Genomic DNA, 23483 nt, shown 5'->3' with positions numbered 1-23483 from the left:
CTTATTGGTAATAAAAAATTAACGACAGACCCTATAATTTCAGTGCCTTATTTGAATAAAAAATACTATACTAGGAAGGCTGAAATGTCGTCTTATTTAATATCAAAGCCTTAACTCTGATTCCACACCTTACTGCATCGGCCAGAGCTTCTAAAATACTCTAAGTAGCCCAGCCAGTGTGGTTCTGTGGTTGAATTTGACCTATGAACCAGAAGGTCACAGTTTGATTCCTGGTCTGGGCACATACACCCGGGTTGCGAGTTTGATCCCCCGTAGGGGGGCATGCAGGAGGCAGCTGACCAATGATTCTCTCTCATCATTGATGTTTCTATCTCTTTTTCCCTCTCCCTTCCTCTCTGAAGTCAACAAAGATATATTTTTTAAAATAAATAAATAAAATACTCTAGTAGAGGGCAGCCTTATTTTGGCCTTGCTTTTAATGAGAATGCCTCTAATGTTTTTGGCAGTTGGCTTGATACATGTAAACATGTAAAAGAAATATCTTATTTTTCCTGTTTAAAGTATTACTAAAAATAGTTGTTTAATTTAAGTGCATTTTCTGCATCTATGGAGATAATCAGATTTTCACATTTAACAAACTAATTTGTTGTTATCAACAGGTTTCTTTTTTTTTAATATATATTTCTTTATTTCAGAGAGGAAGGGAGAGGGAGAGAGAGATAGAAACATCAATGAAGAGAGAGAATCATTGGTCGGCCGCCTCCCGCATGCCCCCCACTGGGGATCGAGCCCGCAACCCTGGCATGTGCCCTTGGCCAGAATTGAACCTGGGACCCCTTAGTCCGCAGGCCAACGCTCTATGCAGTGAGCCAAACCAGCTAGGGCAACAGGTTTCTTAATATTGAACGATTCTTTGATTCCTGGAATAAACCCAAAACCTTATTTGGCCATTCCCCATTATGGCCATGCTGGTGAATTCTACTTGAAAGTGTTTTATTTACAATTTTCACATCTACATTCATAACTGAGACCGGTCTAAAGGTTTTGCTTTTTTGCTGTTGCTATTGAATGGTATTAGTGTTGGGGTTTGGTTACAATCAGCTAGGTAGAGATCCACCCATGTCTACATTCAGGAATCAATGACATGGAGCACTAAAACGATAAACAATCACCAGCAAAACCATCTGGGCCCAGAGCCTCTATGCTCACATGTTGGACGCAATGTAATTTATGACAACAAAATTCTGCAAATAACCCAAAAGTCTATCAATAGAGAATGACTTGATAACTATGGTATAGACCCATAGTAGAATTTCATATACCAGTTATATTGCTATGCAATAAGACAGAAGAGAGATTATAATATAATGTTAAGGAGAAAAAAAGAAACAAAATTCTAAATACTGTAGAGAAAGAATATGTGACACAAATTTCTGAGGATAGTGAACTGAGTGTACCAAGTTTACTCAACCTCCTGTAAAAGTTCTATCAAGTGACAGAAATAATCCTCACCCTACACCATAGATAAATAGAGAGAGAGAGAGAGAGATAGAGAGAGAGAGAGAGAGAGAGAGAGATATTAAGTAACTGACAACACTGAGGAATTCCTAAAAGGCAGAAATCAGATGAGGTTGGAGCTACAGAGATATAACCCAGAAGAATGCAAATTACAATAATCACGTACTATTTTTCACCTAGCAGACTGAAAAATGAAAATCATGACAGGGAAACAAGCACCTTTAAACCCCACCGTATGAGTTTAAACTGGTGACTTCCTGTGGGAAGACAGCTTGGCAGCATCCACCAAAACCACAAATAGGCGTCCACTTTGCGCCAACATTTCCACTTCCAGGCAACTGTCCAACGGAAACGCTGCACGGTGCACCGAGGCCCGTCCTTGCCCAGGTTGCGTCCATGAAGAATCAAAACGAAAACCCACTTAATGACCATCATAGGCGAGCAGTTAACTACCACCTCAGTCCGGGTGCCAAAGTAACCTTAAAACTACACCCATAAAATGAATTCCTTTATAACCATCAACAACAGTGACAACAAAGGCAAGAAAAGAAAAGGAGTGGGACCCATACGGCCTGACATGGAAAGAGTCCCCAAGACATACTTTGTTATGGGCAAGTGAAAAAAAGAAGCCACTGTACATAGAACACACAGAATACGAGCCCCGCAGGTGAGTGTATATGTGACCCCTGAGGAAGGCGGTGGGAACAGTACTGGGTACCCCTGGGGAAACGTATGTTGGGGTTGCTGCAGAATGGTGAAGAGGAACATTCATTCATGTTCCTTCTGCATTCTACCACGGTTTAAAATATTTACAATGAAAATAATTTTATACTTTTTTAAAGAGAAAAACCAAATAGGAATGCTAATAATAAATGCATTTATATGTGAGACAGGGGCCACTTTAATGAGCCTGTAGGTATTAGGACTAAAATCTTGAGATAAATTTTCAGCTTGGCCCATGTGGTTCAGTGGTTGAGCATCGACCCATGAACCAAGAGATCACGGGTTCAATTCCCGATCAGGGCACATGCCTGAGTTTTGGGCTTGATTTCCAGTAGGGGGCATGCAGGAGGCAGCTGACTGATGTTTCTCTCATCAGTGTTTCTATTTCTCTATCCCTCTCCCTTCCTCTATCTCTAAAAATCAACAAAAACATACTTTAAATAAAAGAGCTAAAAGCATACTTTGAACCATGCACACTTTGTCACACCTGTATGATGATCTCATGGTCTAAACCAAACACTGACAACCCATGCCTGACAATGGGTGAATGATGCCAAGTGAAAAGGACCTGGACCATCAAGGAGGTACAGTTTTCATTCTTATTTTCAAGTTGCTCCACAGGACAAAAGGTCATCATCCTATATAATAATCCTATATAATAAAAGGGTAATATGCAAATTGACCCTAAAGGTGGAACAACTGAGAATGACAGGTCGCTATGACGCGCACTGACCACCAGGGGGCAGATGCTCAACACAGGAGCTGCCCCTTGGTGGTCAGTGCACTCCCACAGGGGGAGCTCCGCTCAGCCACAAGCCAGGCTCACAGCTGTGAGCGCAGCGGTGGTGGTGGGAGCCTCTCTCGCCTCCTCAGCAGCACTAAGGATGTCCAACTGCGGCTTAGGCGGGGAGCAGGCCTAAGCCATCAGTCAGACATCCCCTGAGGGCTCCCAGGTTGCCAGAGAGATGGATGTCTGACGGCCAGCTTAGGCCCGATCCCCAGAGGAGTGGGCCTAAGCCGGCAAGTGGACATCCCCCGAGGAGTCCCAGACTGCGAGAGGGTGCAGGCCGGGCTGAGGGATACCCCCTCCCCGCCCCCTCAGTGCACAAATTTTCATGCACCGGGACTGTAGTTGTATTATAAAATAGGTAACACTAAAATACAAAACCAAATTATCTTCGCCAAATCAGTGGCAGATCCAAATCCCCCATTCCTGGAGCTCTTGGCATTTGGCCAAGCAAGGACTTTACGATCTACTAACAGGGATGAGATGAACATGTAATACAAGGCTGTATATAATTCAAAGCAAGATGGCTGGAATAAACTGACAGAACTTGGGAAGGAGGAAATACCGATATGAATTAAAGCAGTTGGGAGCACAGGTCTGCCAGCAACTGCTACTCCATCAGGAATCTGCTATCTTCAGCCATCTCAGTCCAGGTGCCAAAGTAACTTTAAAACTAAGATTTAAACGGCGCTTGCTTTTAACAAAAAGGCAGGACTGAGCAAGCCCACTGTCATTTTCTAACTTTTACCTCCATGTCTCTGGTTTAGAGGTTATTATGTCTGGATATCCCAAACCAGCACTAAAACTAGCTCAAAATGAGAAAAGACAAGGAAGAAAAATGAGAACTCTCCTGTATAAGCTGCAATATTTCCAAGAGTAAGGCCTCCCCGTGTTTTCTCTACCTAGCATTTCCTCTAAATACCCATCTAGAAATTTTGGGGAATAGGGGATTATTAAATGAAAATGAAGAACTGCTTGGAATTTTAGCTTCAGACAGGATGGCAGGAACATCCTCCTCCACCCAGGTTTCTTCCCTTTTGGCAGCCCAAGAAAGAGCGAGGCCTTCCTTCTGGTCATAGCTCAGGTTTCTCTAACACAGCAGGCACCAAAGGGCTGCTCTCCAACAAGCAGAAAGCGAACACAATGTGCCCAGAGACCCAGGAAAAGAACAAAAATGGACCAGGAGATTCCGAAGCAAAGCGTAACCTACCCAGACTGTGCGGAAATGCACTGGCTGCCCACGACGGAACAAACCCTCAGCCAATCTCGATGGGACGGGTGGGTCCCAGCAATCCTGCGGAAGAAGCTTAGAACCAGGTTAAGAGCTGGGGCTCTACAGTTAGCCAACCGCACTTCAAAATTGCCTCTGCCACTTGTCAGTCTTGTGACCTGGACCGAGGTACCACTGTCTGTGCATCTGTAAATCCTATGATCGGCTCCCAGGACTTACATGGCTCAGGGAATCGAACTAAACTGGCTTCACAGCCTTAGGGTGGAGGTGTGGCAGCACCCCAAGTGCACGGGCGTGATGCTGAAGCTCGGTGAGCCTCGCCTCCCGTGCCTCAGAAGCATCTAAAGACACGGGGGCAAGGAAGAACATGACCGGTGAGCAGCTGCGCTTTGGCATTCACCTAAACGCCTCTCTCCATTCACTGAAAAGCTGACTATATGGTCCTGGCTGGGTTGGCTCAGTGGCCAGAGTGTCGGCCTGCGGACCGAAGGGTCTTGATTTGATTCCCAGTCAAGGACATGTATCTTGGTCGCAGGTTCCCAGCCCTGGTAAGGGCAGCTGGGGGAGGCTGCGGAAAGCAACCAATTGATGTGTCTCTCTCACATCAATGTCACTCTCTCTCTTTTTCTCTCCTGCTCTCTCTCCCTCCCATCCTCCCTTCCTTCTACACTCTCTAAAAATCAATGGAAAAAATATCCCCGGGTGAGGATTAACAAAACAAAAAACAAAACAAAAAAACAACTTGGGGTAAAATTGCTTCACGTCTGTGTGTGGTCAGATAAGAACAGCAGGAAATACACAGAGACACTTATTCTGTCCCGCAGAGAGTGGCCCGAGCCCCGCCTTTCCTGACCACACTGGTGATGCTGATGTCACCCTCCTCCGATTCTCCGGATCATTCTGCGCCTTCGCCGCAACGTTTATCACACTTGCCGTGAACCAGGCGAATTCGTCATGCTCATCTGTGCTACAAACGTAAGCCCGGTAGGGGAGTGTGTCCCAGAGCACCCCACAATGCAGGAACTGGCACAGGGCCCCCAGTCTGCCACTTCTTCTTTTTTTAAAAAAATATAATTTTATTTATTTCAGAGAGGAAGGGATAGAGAGAGAGAGACAGAAACATCAATGATGACAGAGAATCACTGATCGGCTGCCTCCTGCACGCCCCGCCCTGGGGGATCGAGCCCACAACCTGGGCATGCACCCTATCTGGGAATCAAACCTGTGACCTCCTGGTTCATAGGTTGATGCTCAACCACTGAGCCATGCTGGCTGGGCCAGTTTGGCACTTCTAACGTTCAGTTTTCACCAAACTGCAACCCCAGTGTGACCCGGTCTTCATGCAGTGTAACCTGCCATACTGAATCCACCCAAAATGGCAACCGTCTCTTGATGGGATACACAAGAATACTGCATTTGTACATAAAACAGAGACAGAAGAACCGTAAGTTGGAACCAAAGTGCCCGGCCCACTTTCACCAGGAAGACTCTGTGCCATCAGATTTCGGGATCAGCTCTCAGCTGGCAGCCCAGCTACCGAACTGCTTACTTTACACAGACCAGTAAGGACACCTTGATGCGCGGGCAGTGTCCAATCCAGCTATTGCACTACCTGCACACGCCAGCGTGCTCCCCAGTCTCCGGCCCTGAGTGGGGTGGGGAAGTCAGACAAGCGAGGCTGACTACACACTGTGACACTCGGTGAAGGGAGAACAGGAAGGGTGGCTCGTGGGGAAATGGGAGCAAGGGGGGCTTGGCAGAAGCCTTAAAGCTCAGAAGGCATCAGCGAGGCAGAAGAAACAGAGGGAAACCCAAATCTAGGTCCCCAAGGAGCCCCAGCAAACTGGGGCCACTGCACGCAATTGAGAGCGGCTGGAACCCAAAAGTGACAGGACAGTGACAGCAAGGATGGGGAGGCGGGCAGAGCCCGGTCACCAAGGTCCTGGACGCTACTGCCAAGTGCTCAGCAGGGACGGAGCAGATCTGTGTTTTAGAAAAGCCCTTGTTGACAGCTGGGAGGTGGGAACACAGAAGGTTAATTTGTTATCCCCCATACTGCTGTGAAGGCCGCACGTATTGTAGGATTGGGGGGTCATTATGCTAAACGGTTACACAGGTGATGCAGTGGGAGAAGATCCAGGAGCCCAGTCAGAAGTCAGCAATTTGGGCGAGAAGTGAGGACCTGAAGGAAGGCAGAGGACAGAGAAAAGGGGATAGATTCAACAGGAAAGACAGACCTACCGTCAGGGTGGGGGCCCGGGGGTAGGTGTGACCGGACAACTCAGTGGGTAAGGAGAGCAAATTCAGGAGGGAAGCCAGGGTTGCTGTCTTGTGGTTGTGGCAGTGTGCGGCAGGGAGGAGGGGAGAGGTGGTAGAGGGGGTTTTGTTGTGCATTAGTTGAGGCAGAAATGAATTTGGACTCCCATATGCAGATGTCCAGTCAGTAGGTGGATGTAAGGGTTTGGACCACCACAGTTATATGGGCAGTTTAAAATGACAATGTTCAGCCTGGCCGGTGTTGCTCAGTGGTTGAGCGTCAATCCATGAACCAGGAGGTCACGGTTCGATTCCCGGGCAGGGCATGTGCCGGGTTTCTGGCTTTGTCCCCAGTAGGGGTGTGTAGGAGGCAGCCGACCAATGTTTCTCCCATCATTGATGTTTCTATCTCTCTCTCTCCCTTTCCCCCTGAAATCAGTAGGAAAAAATATATATATAATGTGGAACTGAAACAAAATCCCACACTTGACTTCGTGCATGTTCCTTCCAAGTTCTCCAGGCTCTTGACCTTGACTGTTGAGAGAAAACAGCTTGGAGCTCTAGGAGTCTCCTCCTGACTTAGTTCTCAGGAGGCCAACGGCTCCCAGAGCACGGGGTTAGGAGAGGGCCTCTCCATTTCAGACCCTGTGAAGCGGAGCAACGGCAATGAACTTGAGGGAAGGAGGTTCTGGCGGCTCTCCATCACTCCTGATTACCTCATTAAGGGGGGTCTACACAGGAGTCAGTCTCATCAGCCTTTTTCTGCCGCGCCTCGCTGTCTTCCTCTGCGGGTGACCCTCGCAAGGGCAAGTCCGTCTCTGACCCTCAGGAAGGGCTGGCAGTGTTCCAACACAATGAAACACTGCCCGAAGTCAGCCCAGCTTTAAAAAGACTTCATCTTACTGGACTGAGGTGGACACATCCTTACTAAGAAGCTTTCTACAGACTTAACTGTTGAGGGTAAAAGGAGAGAGAGCAAGGAGCCTACGAAACCGTCGCCATTGTCAAAGAAGCGTGTGATCCTTAGAGAAAGACATGAAGCAATCACCGTAAAACCCCAAGGAATTCCAGCTAGCTGACGGGGAAAATTAAACACGCACGTTTATTTCTGCCCACTGCTGAACCTCATTAAAATGAGAGTAAAAACAAACAAACAGAAAAGGAACAGGAGAAGGAGAACAGTGAGCATCAAATGTCAACATTTGGGGGAAGATGAAGAATAGTTAGGGTAGCAGAGCTGAGAGTGACTCCCCGTGGCCGGAGAACGGATGTCAGTCCACACAGGCACCCGGGGAGGCTGAGGAGTAAAGGCACCGGGCGGCAGAGGACGTCAGGGTGGAGGGGCTGGGAACGGGGGCTGGATACAAAGTCCGCATAAGAAGGCGGTGCACGTCCAGGTCTCTGGTCACGTCTAGGGCAGCCAGTGCACTACTGCTCCCGTGCCCGGTGGGAGAAGGTGGGTTTATTCTGTGAAGGAAGTGAACCAGAGGGGGCTAGACTTGGGGACATTAGGAACAGGGGTGCAGGGGGAGCACTATACTAGGAGGAAGCCAACACCCTGAAGGACAAGAGCCCAGCCCTGCTTATCCACCTGGTTCCAGGATGCTGGCAGCCCCACCCCACCCCACCCCACCCCGAATAGTAGGTTGGAAGATTCTTTCCTGGAGAAAGCAAATACTACACAAAAAAGTTTAATCGATGCTGACTTTTGGGGATTCCCCCAACAAAGCAGGTGGGTTCCTGCCCAATCACCTTACAGTATGTAAAAGCTCCTCCCACCTCTGCACCGACCATGGCTTTTCAGTGTCTCACTCTTAAATGAAAATGACAACCAAGAACCCGGGAACATCTGAAGAAAGCACTCAACATGAAAAGAGAGCACAAAACAAACAGAATGAAGGGGCTCAAAGGAACAGGAACAAGGACCCAAATAAAACCTCAACAATAAAAACCTACTATTTGCCTGGCTCAGTGGTTGAGTACTGACCCATGAACCAGGAAGTCACGGTTCGATTCCCCGTCAGGGCACATGCCTGGGTTGCGGGCTCGATCCTCAGTGCAGGAGGCAGCCGATCAATGATTCTCTCTCATCATGGATGTTTCTATCTCTCTCTCCCTCCTTCTCTCTCTAAAATCAATGAAAACATACCTTAAAAATATAACCTACTATCACACAAAAATCGGATTAGAAAAAACTGGAACAATCCGTACAAAGTTCTTGGAAATTAACAAATGAGAGTAGAAAAATATATATAAGAGCTAGAAGATGAAGCTGAGTAAATCAGGAAATGAAACAACAACAAAAAGAGAGATGAGAAATACGAGAGAAAATATTTTAATAATTAGCGGACCAAGAGATCCAGAGAGAAGAGGAGGAAATTATCAAAGAAATACTTCAGAAATTTTCCTAGAACCCAGGGGCATGAACTCCCGGCTGAAAGAGTCCGTCCCCTGCTCAGTACGGTTTTGAAAAGACCCACCCCCAAGCACACTGTGAAATTTCAGAAACATTTCAGAACACACAAGATAAAGAGAGCAGTTTCCAGAGAGAAAAGCAGTTCGCACACAAAGGATTGGGTGGCATCAGAATTCTCAAAAGCATCTCTGGGAGCCCTAAGACAAAGGAGCAATGCTTTCAAACTGAGGCAACGTAATTTCCAACCTAGAATTCCGTAGCAGACAAAGAGTAAGTGCGGAGAATACAGGTATTTTTAGACATGCAGGGTCTCAAATTTTACCTCCCACACACCCTTCTTATCAGGAAGTGCCTGGAGGGTCTACTCTATCAAATAAATGAGCAAACCAAGAAAGAGGAAAACAGGCATCCAGGAAACGGGACAAAAAAGGCACAGGGAATGAGCCCTGCAGCAAACCTCACGATCAGGTGTCCCCCGTGACCTCGGCTGGAGGACCCAGGGGCAGGCGGGGCGGGGTGGGGGCGCTGCAGGAGAAAGTGCACCTGGCAAGACCAACTCTGTGTCCACCTGGGACGAGGAAAGGGATTTAAAAATTATGGCTGTACTTTGGGAATTAAAAGTGAGCCGGACATAGGAAACTCAGAAAACCAACGAGAGGCAGTTAAGGGGGTGCAGGAGAGAAAAGCATTGTGGTATATGAACTGGTTCAGCAGGTGAACCATGCTAAGAGCCAGAACAGCATAAACCTAAATATTCAACCTGGTCTAACGAAAAACCATGATGTACCTGAAGGGTGAAGGGAGAGGCAGTGGACCAAGAGAGTGGAGAGAGTGAAACCCGCCTCTTCCGCCGAGGGCTGGCAGAGGATGTCTAAATGTGGAAAGCAAGAAATAGCAGCATAAACATAACCTTTAGAAATGCGGAGGAAACACCTGAGGAAGCTCCGAGCGGGACATGGCCCTCAGGGGGTGCAGAAACGACTCGGAGCAGACAGGGCAGGCTGCACCCCGTCACTGTGAGTGTGGAACTGGCAGCCTCGGCTTTGCGGGCTGCAGGCGTGGGTTGAAAGGCAGTGACTCTGAAGGGTTTGTTCACGGGAGAGAAGCACAATGGAAAGGCAATGCCATTTTAACTTCACAGGAGACACAACTCACGTAACGGAGTTGGGAGGATGGCCTCCTTGTCCCTCCCACTAACCAGGTACCCCTCTCCTGCCAACGACAACGGTCAGAATAGACACGTTGTTATCAATGCTGCTCTCTACAGCATCCCATGCCGGGACCTTCTGTTTCTAGTCAGTAAACTGCGGACACACACACACCAGCAAGTTCCTTAAGAGCAAGGACTGTTTGAAACATCAGCTCTAAGAACCGCCATTTTCAGCCTCTGCTCTCTTAGGCAAACCTGCACTGCCTCCCCATCGGTGCCTCTAGCAGGAAGGGGCAACGAGAACAGCGGCTAGAGGGAGTGCAGAGTGAAACTGTCATTTGCGGACACGGGATGACAACCCGAACAGTATACACTGTGATGTGGGCACCGCGTCAGAAGTGAGGATTCACAGATAAATCGGATGTATACAAGCCCCACGCCTCCCGTGGTTTACATGATTACTGTGGGGGCCCATACCTTTTATTTGTCTCAGTTTTCCTTCACATGGCTTCTTAACACATAAGCATTCACTGCTCCTGTTTCACAACTGAAAAAAAGGCGTGGAACTTTATAGAGAGCGCCTGGGAAAGGCCCCTGAGCTGATTGTCATCTGAATCCAGTGGTGCCCGGCAGAGCCAAGCCCTGGAAACATACCTTGCCAGAGGCAGGTGTGTTGTCAGCCTGACCTTCAGCTCAGGCGCCAGGGGGTGGGTTTCATTATCTAAATCCAGCCAAGCACCAGGAACAAACACGATTATCCGGGCCCACCCAGAAGTGACAATTACAAAGAAGCCACAAGAATGCACATAATCTCCCTTGTCTTGGTCTTTAGTAAAACTTCCTGGTATTTTGCTGTATAAAACAAAGGTGCTATATCGGCTCTGGGTCACTGTCTCACCATTAGAGGACAGCTGTCCCACCCGGCCCTACTCAGGAACCTGACCACTCTCTAGCCATGCTGGACTCGGAAAAGAGAGAAATATTTATAGAACTGCTTGCTGACTGCATAAAAATAATCTCTGAGGTTCAAAACTCTGATTCTGAGCAGTGACTCGCTCAATGTATTCACTCACTGAGCACAGCTGTCTCACTGCAAGCTCCATGGGAGCGAGGCTGTCCTGTCTGTGGCCCCTTCACAGAAGCAAGCACACCATGCCTGGCACACAGCATATACACTCAAATATCTGGGGCCAGGGAAGAAGGGGAAACGCCATAGCGCTGTCCCAGGTACCTTACAGTAAAAGAGGCCGAGTCCCTGCCCTAAAGAACCTCAGACAGAAACCAAGTTGAAATGCAATGTGATAGAGAACTGTGCAGAGGCTAAAGGAGCATGGAGAAGGGCTTGGATGAGTGGCATTCCATTAGCAAGAGAAAGGGAAGAAAGGCTTTGCAAACGGGAAGTGTGTGATCACACTCAGCCAGGATGCTTTTAACACCAGCCGCTGCCCAGGCTTCTGCATTCCTCATGCATGGTACAGGCGCCATGCTCCGCGCCCCCCCCCCCAAACCCGCCTCCGCCTTGGGGGGCAGGCTCTTCCTGAGCTGCTTGCAGAGCTCCGGTACTTTGCCATCATTGCAGCCACCTCAGGTTAGAGCTCTATATCGGCCATTATTTGACTGTCTTTCTCACTAGACCACATGCAACGTAGAGGCAGATCCAAATACGTTTACCACTGTACCCTCCCTCCAAGGACGCACTGCAGCGGGCACACGCGGAGAGCTCCACAGGTAAGAGAAATCGACACCTATGAAGTGTGGTAAATTATTTTTTTAGATTTTAAGAGCTGCAAGAACTCAACTATCCTCTGTCAAGTTATTTCTTGAGCAACAAACACTGCACACATTTTATTAATTATACGTACAAACTCATACTCCTCTAAGATAACATGTTACCTAGAAAGAAAGGACAATGTTTCCTCTATTGTTTAACGAATGTGTGTGTGTCTGTCCTTCTGAAGAAGAGCTTTTAAGAATCACTTGTCACCCTCACAGGTGTGGCTCAGTGGATAGAGCGTCGGCCTGCGGACTCAAGGGTCCCAGGTTCGATTCCGGTCAAGGGCATGTACCTTGGTTGCGGGCACATCCCCAGTAGGGGGTGTGCAGGAGGCAGCTGATCGATGTTTCTTGCTCATCAATGTTTCTAGCTCTCTGTCCCTCTCCCTTCCTCTCTGTAAAAAGTCAATAAAATATATTAAAAAAAAAAAAAGAAAAGAATCACTTGTCTGTCTGCCTGCCTGTCTAAAGGAGAGCTTTTAAGAACTATTTGCTCTCTGGTTTGTCAAAGTCTAGAGGCTTGCGCTGAGGCAGGGAGGCAGATGACTTAACCAGTCGTGTTTGGGTGTCCACCTCAGGGAAACCATAAATCCTGGCTTACAGCTCTTGTCCCAGCATGCTTAACAGCATCCTGACCTGGACAATGAACTACATGGTCACTTTACTCCACCCAGACTTTGACATCCCTTTCTTGACATTCTGATTTAGTCTAAAGGCCCGGAAATAACAGCTAACATTAAATGTTTACTATGATGGCCCTGGCTGGTGTGGCTCAGTTGGTTGGAGCGTCAGCCTGTGCACCAAAAGGTTGCCAGTTCGATTCCTGGTCAGAGCACATACCTATGTTGTGGGTTCGATCCAATCAATGTTTCTCACATTGAAGTTTCTCTCTCTCCTTCCCCCCCTCTCTAAAATTAATAACCAAGTATACTTTAGGTGGATTAAATAACTCACTATTTACTTTTCAACAGACCAGAGACAGCACAGGGATTTGGGCCCAGGCCTAAGGAAAGCCGAAGGTCAGAATAATCACCAAATAGACAAACTAAGCACAAGAGTGCAGACACACATGCACCCCCTGCAAACAGTGTAAAAAGTATTTGTCTCCCTTCTAACCGCTTACACCTCCTTGCAGATGTTGAAATCACAACTCCGCATGTGCAATTGATGAAGCTTAGACCAGTATAGACCTTCCCCGGGCAATGACCAGATTAGCCCTCACAGGGCAGGTGTGGGAGATAGTTGCTAAGCAACCAACAGAGGCAGCAGCCTGATCCTGACGTGGAAAATTCCACTCTGAACCCTTCACAAGCCCTCCTTTTCCACAAGCCTTTTTGCATAAGCCTTGTCCCCAGTGTATAAAAGCAACGCACGAGTCTCCCAGAGTCAGTTTGGAGGATTCCTTTCCTCTGTGCTGCCTCCTTTGTGCTAGAGCATAAGCTTAATAAAATTCGTCCAGAAATTTCAGGCAGTTCCTCTTGATTTTTAACTGGGAACCTAAGGCCCCTACACACTGGTAACAGAACCCCAAAGGGAACCCTGGGAAACAAACAAGTATGGAGGTGAATAACTTACCCAGGCTCACAGAGCTGGAATGAGTGACAACTGGGTTTAACTCCAAAACCTTAACCACTGTGCTATACAATTTCTTGAAAACAGCTCTCTCCGCACTGCTTTTGCTCACAGTCTTTCATTTCCGCCCTGCTTCACACGCCCCCACTCTTCACTCATTCGGTCTCGCTCATAAGAAACCAATGAAGAGGACAGAGAGAGGCACTCTGCTCTATCTAGGAACCAGGTCCTGAGGGAAAGGAGTAGAGGTAGTTAACTGGAAAACTCCCACCAGCATTTCCAGAAATCCAATTAGCTGACAAACTCTGTCACAAGAGTAATTAGTGAAAACATCAGCATTATAATGAAAGCTATAAATTGACTGAATTCATTTAATCTGAAGTAAAGATGATTATTTTGTTGTTTGGAGGAAATTAAAATGACAAAAATTTCAATTTAGAAATCAGTACATACAAAAGGAATGAACACCTCAAATGAAATTTATTATCAGATTCTAGGTCCAAAAATACCACATGCATTACCTAAATGTCTCAAGAACCAAAAACAAAAACAGTTTTCAGAATGTGGCTAACATGTAAGCTGAATGTCAAAGATCTATTTTTTTTTCATACATGCAATTGACCCATAGGAGTGAATCCTGGACTTGACATGTATTATCTACAATATCTCTGTTAAGTCACCTACCCGTGACGTAAAATGGAGATGTCACTTGCCCCATCCCTACACTGCGAAGGTTGCTTTGTTAAATAAATGTCATAATGTATGTGAAAAAAAGAAGTGTGAACTGTAATCTGAGATATAAGGGCTTGGCATCGGTATCTAGAATGAGGCAGGCGGTCTACAGAATGAGACCAGTGTATAGCGCTGACATGAAACACGGAAGATATATGAAGTGGGAAACACACCTGCATCACAGCATGCAGCGCATGATCTCATTTCTGTGAGAACGGTGTGTTTCTCCGAGCCTGTGCCAACATACGAAAGGCCACATACCAACCTGTGAAGACCGGTTAGTTCTGGGGGTGAGGCGTGCATTACTTCTATAACACCTCTCTCTCTCTCTCTCTCTCTCTCTCTCTCTCTCTCTCCTCTCTCTCCCCCACCCCTTGACCAAACTTCAGTCAGGATCCTGTGAACACTCTTTACAACTAGGCCGTGACACTGGACCCCCTCCCGTCTTTGGCCTGCTCAGCCCGGTTTTAGCAAGAATCATGTTAATTAAGTTTAACATCAGTTCCCCCACCCTCCCTGAATATCTGATTGAGTGTCCCTCCCCCACCTCTGATGTCTAAGTCTTTGGCCTGCCTTTAGCAAAAATCCTGTTAGGTTAGTTTTAGCAATGACCCCTCTACCCTTCAAGTCTCCTCTTAGTAACTGTCCACGCACTGACCCCCTCACCCTGCTCCTTGGCTATAAATCCCCCCTAGTCCTTATTGTATTTCGAGTTGAGCCCCATTTCCCTCTCCTAGTCTTAAATCAAGTCTCCCTTACTGTTTTAACAAGTGTTTGAACAATTTTTTCTTTAATCGCACACACTCACCACACACACACACATACACACACACACACACACACACACACTGTTTCTTTTTAAGTGAAGCCAGATCTATTCCAGAGACACAGGCTTCCAGTTATGAGATTCTTAACCCTTTGCACTCGCTTGCTTTTTTCTCGATTCCTTTATTCTACTCGGGATTTAATTTTTTAAATACCCCAGATTTTATTACAAAGCGCAGCAGTAGAATAAAAAACTGGAGTTTCTTTTCATACAAACTTATTTATTTGGATTATTTTATATTTCAAATTATTGATACATTCAAAGAGTATAAGAAGTGCTGCTACCGATGCTAACCGTGTCGAGTCACACTCGACATCTGAGTGCAAAAGGTTAAGAGTTCTTGCAAGGAGTTTTGAAGGAAACGTGTTTCCGGGTTTGGCCTCCTTTTCTAAAAACCTCCTTGCGCTTTGATTTTCCCAGCCGCTGGAGCATTAAAACCAATTCTGCCCATTTGCTTCTGAACGGAGCTCTTCCGACACAGGCCAAGAACAGCTGGCCCAAAAGGCTGGAGTACCGCAGTACCGCCCAGAGAGGGAACCAGCTGGGTCAGGGTTTCAAAGGGAGTGGGTTCAGAGGGCTGTGCGGGAATTGTGCCTATGGCTACGCACCGGTAAAGTGATGGTGAGATCAGAGGAGGTGACTGAGTCCAGGGGGTCCAACCCCAGACACTTAGCTCCTAAAACAGTTCACAGCCTTGTCCCTTCTCCATTTATCTTGACTCTCTTCCTCATTGATGAAAAGCAAACAACTCTCCGATGTTGGCCTTTAACTTTCTGAAGTGTGTGTCCCATCAGGTTTCTCTGCTAAAGAGCTGTGGGTGCTCTCTCTGCCCACGGGGAAACCGCCCAGCCTGCCCTGCAGCAAGGACCTGCCCAAGCCGTCCCCTTACCCTCCACACTCCAGGTACCCCCACCGTCTTCGCACTTGCCCCTCTCTCTGCTCGCCCCCTCTGAATCTCTGTGAAATCTCAAACATCCTTCAAGGCCCCAATGAAAAGTCACCCCCCTTTCCAGCTGAATGAACTTTCACTGCAATCTTTTCCGACCTCTATTTAAACATCTGCAATACCATGTTTTCTCTCTTGTTTACAACAAACTTGTTTCCTTCCTCAGACAATGACCTCCTCAAAGGCAGGGGCCTTGTGTATTCCTTCATCTGTCATCCCCAGTGCCTGAACCATCTTGTCCAAAACTGAGACGCAGCGAAGAGGACAGCCGGCCGAGGCCCACCGGCGCCCTGACCCCAACGCCAGGACAAATCCTCTCTACTTCCTCACAGGACCTTCCTCAGCTCTCTCCTCTGATCGGCCCTGCCCTTCTCCCCCAACAGCCTGAACACTCAGTCCAGCAGACAGAGGAGGCTCGAATTGTTAAGGCTCAGATCACTTTCCTAACCGGTAAGTCTATAAGTCTTGCTGTGAGGAGGCTAAGTCTGAGGTCTGCAAAGGAAGCCAGAGCACTGAGGGGACGTAACGCCCCCCCCCCCCCCCCGTGCCACCCCGCCTATGGCTAACCTCTGGCCTGCCTGGCACCCAGTCCAAGGCCAAGGCTCCATATCCAGTGCCACCCTTTACTCTGAACCAGGAGCCAGGACCCAGTTCTAGCAGCCGCGCCTCTGCTCTAGATTCCTGCCGCCAAGGTGACTTCCTCAGGCAGACTCTTTCCTTTCTGAAAGTCACATTCTGCTTCTGAAGGAAACCTGGCAGTTATTTCTCAAAATACAGACATACAGGTTAGAGAGATCAAATGTTGCTGCTGTGAGCTTCTATATAAACTCATTTTAAAAGTTTTTTTCTCCATAATTTCTCCATAAGTTCTGTGGCCACTTCCGTTAATGAAAATAACTGAACAAGGCACATTGCTTTGGAAAATTTAAGAAAAAACAAAACAGAACTTGCTGGCCTAAACCAAGTCCAGGTTCCTCACTTTCTCTGTCTCTATTGTAATATGCCTACATTTAGTTCAACCCCAGAGCCTGTCTCAGGAGCTCTCCTGGCCGCGTTTAATCAGCCTCCCAAGTCTGCTCTATTTGCCAAACTTCTCTTCTAGGCTTTCCTACAGCCACCAGCATGCTGTCCTTGGACTCTGCCCACAAATAAGCACTCATTCCAGATGACGAAGGAGCTTGGCAAACACCTGGCTAAAAAGCAAGGCTACGCTCTATGCAGCATCTACCAAGTGGGGAATAAGAGACTTGCCCACAAAGGTTATAAAGGGAACAGTTTGCCCAAAAGGAGGGCTTTTCCACAAACAGCTTTTGCTTCTCGCTTCTCACATTTTAAATGTTCAGTCAAGAGGCAGCCACTGATGAGAACAAAAATTCTATCTGGGAATAAATATAGCTTCATATATCCAGGGACAAGAGGAAAGCCCTGTTACCTGGTAATGGCCCAGAGTAGAATACACCCTGAAAGCCTTTAATTAGTCTAATGCAGGTTGCCTTTTAGACGTACAAGACTACAATAGAGTCTACCACATACTAGGTATCATACTAGACACCTAACATATATTAGCTCTAATTTTCATATCCTATATAATATCCTATATAATAAAAGGCTAATATGCAAATCGGCCAAACGGCAGAACAACCGGTCGCTATGATGCTCACTGACCATCAGAGGGCAGACGCTCAACACAGGAGCTGCCCCCTGGTGGTCAGTGCGCTCCCACAGGGGGAGCGCCACTCAGCCAGAAACCGGGCTCACAGCTGACGAGCACAGCAGCAGTGGTGGGAGCCTCTCCCGCCTCCGAGGCAGCGCTAAGGATGTCCGACTGACGGCTTAGGCCGAGCGGGCCTAAGCCATCAGTTGGACATCCCCCGAGGGCTCCCGGACTGCGAGAGGGCACAGGCCAGGCTGAGGGACTCCCCCGAGTGCACGAATTTCATGCACTGGGCCTCTAGTTAAATAATAAAATAAGAACTTGCTTTTATAAGCTTTAACACACTCAGAGAGATGAACAGAACATAGAACTAAAGCCACACAGTTGGAGGACACACAGTTGCACGGGAAGCCAGCATGCAAACTTGCTCGGCCTGCCGTCTACGTTACTCTGTTTACCACCTACTCCAGTCAGTCGTCCAGTAGATTTAAGTAACTGTTGGTTCATACAGCTGCCCCTTGGTATCCACAGGGTATGCTTCCAGGACCCCTCACAGATACCAAAACCCACGGATGCTCAAGCCCCTTGTATAAAACGGCATAGTGTTTGCATATAACCTGCGCGCACCCTCCCACATACTTCAAGTCATCTCTGGATTACTTACAATACCTCATATAATACATGTGCTACGCAAATATTTTATACTGCATTTTTTAGGGAATAATGACTAGAAAGAAGTCTGTACATGTTCAGTACAGATGCAACCATCCTAGGCCTCACTTACATAATACATGTCAGCAACAGCCTAACTTTTTTTTTTAATTACTTTCAATCTGCAGTTGATTGAATCTACAGATGCAGAGCCCACGAATATGGAGGGCTGACTGCACAGCCATTCTGTTAATAGTGAAATAATAAGCCTTACAAAGTCTAACGATACGATACCTGTGTTAGCTCCACATACATACACCTTTGTGCACACATATGTACAGCAATTACTGACAAAAGTTTAGAGACTAACTCAAAGCCAAGAAATATATGGCTCTAAACTGCAATCTGAACTAAAAATACCACACTCTAAGCTGGTTCTCTGAAAATATCAATACAGTTGATAAATGCCTATCTGGGCTATCCAAGAAAACAAGACACCAACTACTACTGATCCCATGGGCTTTGGAAGGATAATAAGAGAATATATGAACAACTCTATGCCCGCAGATATGATAACTTACACATGAAATGGACCAATTCCTACCAAAATTCACATAAGAAAAACAGATCATCTGAATGGGCCAATAGCCAAAAATTTTTTTGAACCAATTAAAACCTTCTCAATTATATAGATTGATACAAATTAAATCAGTGCTCATTTCCATTTTTCCTCCAAATTCTAATCTTCGCCACGGGTGCCCCAGGCAGACTCCCATAGGTGCCTCAAGGGTCATACCAAGTATATTGCCCTGAACACAAGGCACATGGATTAATTACGTTTTCAAGAGAAACAATATGAAACAGCACATTCCCGCTCCTCGGATCTGTCTTCAGGTCAGTGAACTCCATCAGTCAACTCTGTGCTCCCAAGATAAGGGACGCGTAATTAACCTTTTGGTTATCTTCCACACTCCGGGCAGTTGTTTTCCAGAGCTCACCCTGTGGAAGCTCAGCTTGAGAGGCACAATGAACCGTCGGACAGTGCAAAATACACTCGGTTCTAAAATCCACATGGTGCTGATCTTGTGACTATTCTTGGCTCAAAAGACAAGTGAACAGGGCCTGAGGCGTCAAGTCTGGAAATGAGGGCGGTAAGGGCCATCTAACCAGACCCAGAGACCCCAACTGCCAGCCCGCACCACAGCACTCCGGCAAAGCCTGCTCCTGGCCTCAGCATGCCCGCAGGGCTGGAACCGCAGCCCTGTTTCTCAGCCGAGCACCATGCAAAAGGCCACAGAAACACTACATGCTCCCGATTCCTCAAGCTTCCTGTGGCTGATTTTCCCACCACCATTTACTTTGGACATATTTCCTCAAAGCAGAACAGAGAAACCATGACCAAATACTATTAATTGTCCTTAACATATTCCCAAATATTATTTTTAAAATATATTTTACTGATTTCAGAGAGGAAGGGAAAGGGTGAGAATGAGATAGAAACATCAATGATGAGAGAGAATCATTGATGGGTTGCCTCCTGCACGCCCCCCCCACTGGGGATCAAGCTCGCAATCCAGGCATGTGCCCTTGACCAGAATCGAACCCGGGACCCTTTAGTTCACAGGCCGATGCTCTATCCACTGAGCCAAACCAGCTAGGGCTATTCCCAAATACTTTTTATTTCTAATTACATGAAAGCAAATAGCATGTAGTACATGTCAAGATTGCTAAGACAAACTGGACTAATCATGATAAAAATATTTATCAAATGCATCCTGCAACCCAGATGTCCACTGAGTCAATAAGACCTGAAAATAAATCCACAAACCTGGTCACATTAGGTAAGTTTGTGGAGAGCACGTGTGAAACCCCAGTAAAGCTGCGAAGAGACCCCGCCTCCATCCGCAGGAGGTGCTCTCTGATCAGTGTGCCCTGAGGGAGAGGGCTCCAGGGACAGGTCTACTCCAGATGTTCAAGTTGGGGAGCTCACTTGACTGCAGATCAATTACCTTTGCTGGTAATACAACTGATATGTCTATCTCCATCCGGGTGACACTGTGTATTTTACTCTCTTCTATGGTTTCAGAAACAACTAAAGAGAGGCATTCTTTAAATGGCTCCCTTACGCCTCATTAAAGATACAAAGAACCTGAAATCAGCACCCTAAGCCCTTCTATAATAGACAATCAAATGTTTTTAGAACAAAAATTCCTAATTCTCAGGACAATCATTTAATACTCTTTAACATTGTAACAGCTTATGAGATGAGTTTCAAAGACACACTTGTTTGTCAGACTCTTTCAAACTCAGAGAGAAACAAAAACAAAAAAACAACAACACTGTAGGAACCACTGTGGCATCCCAGAAGTCAGAAAACAAATAAAACTAAATAAAAAATAAAATTCCAGTGTGACAGCAACACCCTTCGGGGGGGGGGGGGGGGGGATAGAATGAGCATGGGAAGTGCGTGGCGCAGGCTGTGGCCGTGAGAGGCAAACATCTGTCCACCAAGGGGCAGGCATCTACGTGCATGAGGAACAGGGTGACGGTGCCAGGGCAGGGAGGGCAGTGACACAGGCCTTTCCCACAAAGCAATGTCACCCCATCCCTCACGGGAGAGGGCAGCTCTCTTTGGGAAAGATACTGGAGACCTCTCCTGCCCCCAACTCTAAAAACGCCTAAAGAAGATTGATTTTTTTAGAGCCACTTCAATTGGCCTAAAAGGATTGTTCCCAATCTCCTTGATGCTTGAAATTCTTCTAAGAAAAGCCTTTTTAACCACAATTAGAAATAAATGGATTAAAACATGCTTTAAAATGATTGAGAAGTAATGCATTTTATTTCACTATGAGTAACTGACGTCGCAGCCTAGCTTAGATGAGGGCGGAAGAGAACAGGAAAGAGGTCAATAGGTGTCTTAAGTGGAAGAGAGGTCACTGCAGAGGGAGGTGTAGGTGGGGATGGGAGAGAAGGATGTAAAACCATCATTTAAAATGACAATGTACTAGGGAATTCAGTGACCAAGGACGGTGACCACAAATTCTGTTGGACCAAATTATAGAAGGGTAAAGGCTATGAGGCAACTGACAGTTCAGGCCCTAGATCTTGGCCCCAATCACTTCCCCCACTATGGTCACCATAAAGACTACTGTCAGATTAATTTCCTAAAGCCCAATTCCAATCACTATCAGCTCAACCCTTCAAAATGAGTCACGTGGGTGCTCTCCCTCCAGGGAGCACACCCCGCCTTGCCCCTCCCCTCCCCCAGGCATGTTACCAACAGCTTCCCCATTCTCAAGCTCCAAGGGCCCTCCTTTACCTCTGTAACTTGTTTCCTAAGCCCATCTTTTTTTCTTTTTTATAAATTACATTTCTTTTCTTTTTAAAAAAAATATTTTTATTGATTTCAGAGAGGGAGGAGAGATAGAAACATTAATAATTTTAGGGAGAGGAAAAGGATAGAAACATCAATCATTGAGAGAGAATCATTGATCAGCGGCCTCCTGTAAGCCCCACACTGGGGATCAAGCCCAAGCCCATTTCTTCTAGAAATTACTTTTTCTATCTCTAATTTACCCAGTAAATGTTCTCTTAGAGTTAAAAAAAAAAAAAAGGTCAAATGGCTCAGCCCATGTGTCCCAGTAGCTGAGCATCAACCCATGAACCAGGTGGTCTTGGGTTCAATTCCTGGTCAAGGCACATGCCCGGATTGCGAGTTTCATCCCTGGTGGGGGGCGGGGGGTAGGACCAATCGGTGATTCTCTCTCATCATTGATGTTTCTATCCCTCTCTTCCTCTCCCCGAAATCAATAAAAACATATTTTTAAAAAATGTTCTTAATGAGGTCAAATGATTGAGGGAAGGATTAATGACGTGTGTGGTCCAACTGCAACTTATATTTTCCACCCTGTTTTCTTCTTTACTACTTTGTACCCCACTGATTCAGCAAAACTAGCTTTTCTCCAAATATGCACAGCCGCTTCCACTTTGATGCTTTCGTCACCCGCCTCCCTCCGGGTCCGCCTCTCCCCCCATCCACCTCGCTCCCCATCTGCCTCATGCCTTAATGCACCTCCTCCTTCAAAGGCTACAGCCGCCCCAACGTCTCTCTGGTCCCCGCCCGCAGACCAGACCACCCCGGTCAGGCCCTCTGCTAAGGCTTCGCCTACATTATGCTGTCTACTCCTCACACCCACCCTGTGACGTAGGTACTTACTGTCCCTCTTTACCAGGTGAAGAAGCAGAGTCTTTGAGAAATGAAATAACCCGTCCGAGGGCCCTCCACCAGTCAGTACTAAACCAGGATTTGAATCAGGCACTCGGACCCCGGAGCCCAACGCCACCGCCACTGTGCCGTGCAGTGTGGCACAGCCAGAAAGACTCTGACCTTCTGGAACTTTACCTGCTCACACTCGCTGTCAACAGGGTAAAGTGGTGTGCTATGTAGGCGTCCATATGCCCGTATCCATGTGCATGTATGTGAGGTGTATACGTGTCTTTCTAGACTCTAAGACACTTGAGATCTAGGTCCGGCGAGGGGGCTCATCTGCGTGGTATCCACACGGTACCTCGCACGCAGTGGGGAGAGGAGGAAGTGTTTGCATAAATGAGGCTATGCATGAGTCTTGGGCTTCGTTTTTCAAACAAGAGTAGCTTCTTATAAAAGTTTGGCTCCCAAGTAATTTATTTATCTAGATGCCAGGGGGATATATTTCAAATTAATTGACAGCAATGAGGACATTAGTCCTATACATGTTGAGGATGGAGTGAATGAGCGTAACATCCTCAAGAGCCAGGACCTCTGTTAAAATGTATTAGGGTCCGCCTCTCTCCCCATCCACCTCGCTCCCATCTGCCTATGCCTTAATTCACCTCCTGAGAGGAACTGGAGAGCCGGGAGGTTTGACATTACAGCAGCACTTCACTTCCGACCACTAAGGAAGGAGACACATTCCAGGCGCTGGGACAGTCTGGCAAAGGCCTGGCGATGGAAGCAAACGAACAGCTGAAGGGGGATTTGAACTGTTTCCCTCGGCCGGAAAGAACACAGAGAACTGAGGGTCAGGGTAATGACCTCCATGCTACATGGTGAGCCATCAGCAGCTGGAGGCCCGTGGCCAGCTCCCACCGAGCGTCCCACGGGCTGCAGAGGCAATCGGGGCTCCTCAGAGGCACCCCCAGCTGTGCGAGGCCTAGTGGGTGCCTCCCACTCTCCAGAGCCACACCGCGACGGCAGCAAGGTCAGGGCGCTGCTGCGGCCGCCCTGCCTGAACCGGCCCCGCAGTGA

General features: G+C 47.2%; 1 protein-coding gene across 5 annotated transcripts in view; it reads right to left on the bottom strand.

Annotated features, from left to right (window-relative positions):
* ANKS1A (ankyrin repeat and sterile alpha motif domain containing 1A) overlaps nucleotides 1-23483 on the bottom strand; it is a 182794-nt gene that overhangs the window by 110714 nt on the left and 48597 nt on the right. The window lies entirely within an intron of this gene.

Source organism: Eptesicus fuscus, chromosome 10 (genome assembly GCF_027574615.1).
Source record: "Eptesicus fuscus isolate TK198812 chromosome 10, DD_ASM_mEF_20220401, whole genome shotgun sequence".
NCBI classification, from domain to species: domain Eukaryota; kingdom Metazoa; phylum Chordata; class Mammalia; order Chiroptera; family Vespertilionidae; genus Eptesicus; species Eptesicus fuscus.
The sequence above is the reverse complement of the archived record's forward strand: the minus strand, read 5'-3'. Positions and strand labels throughout refer to the sequence as shown.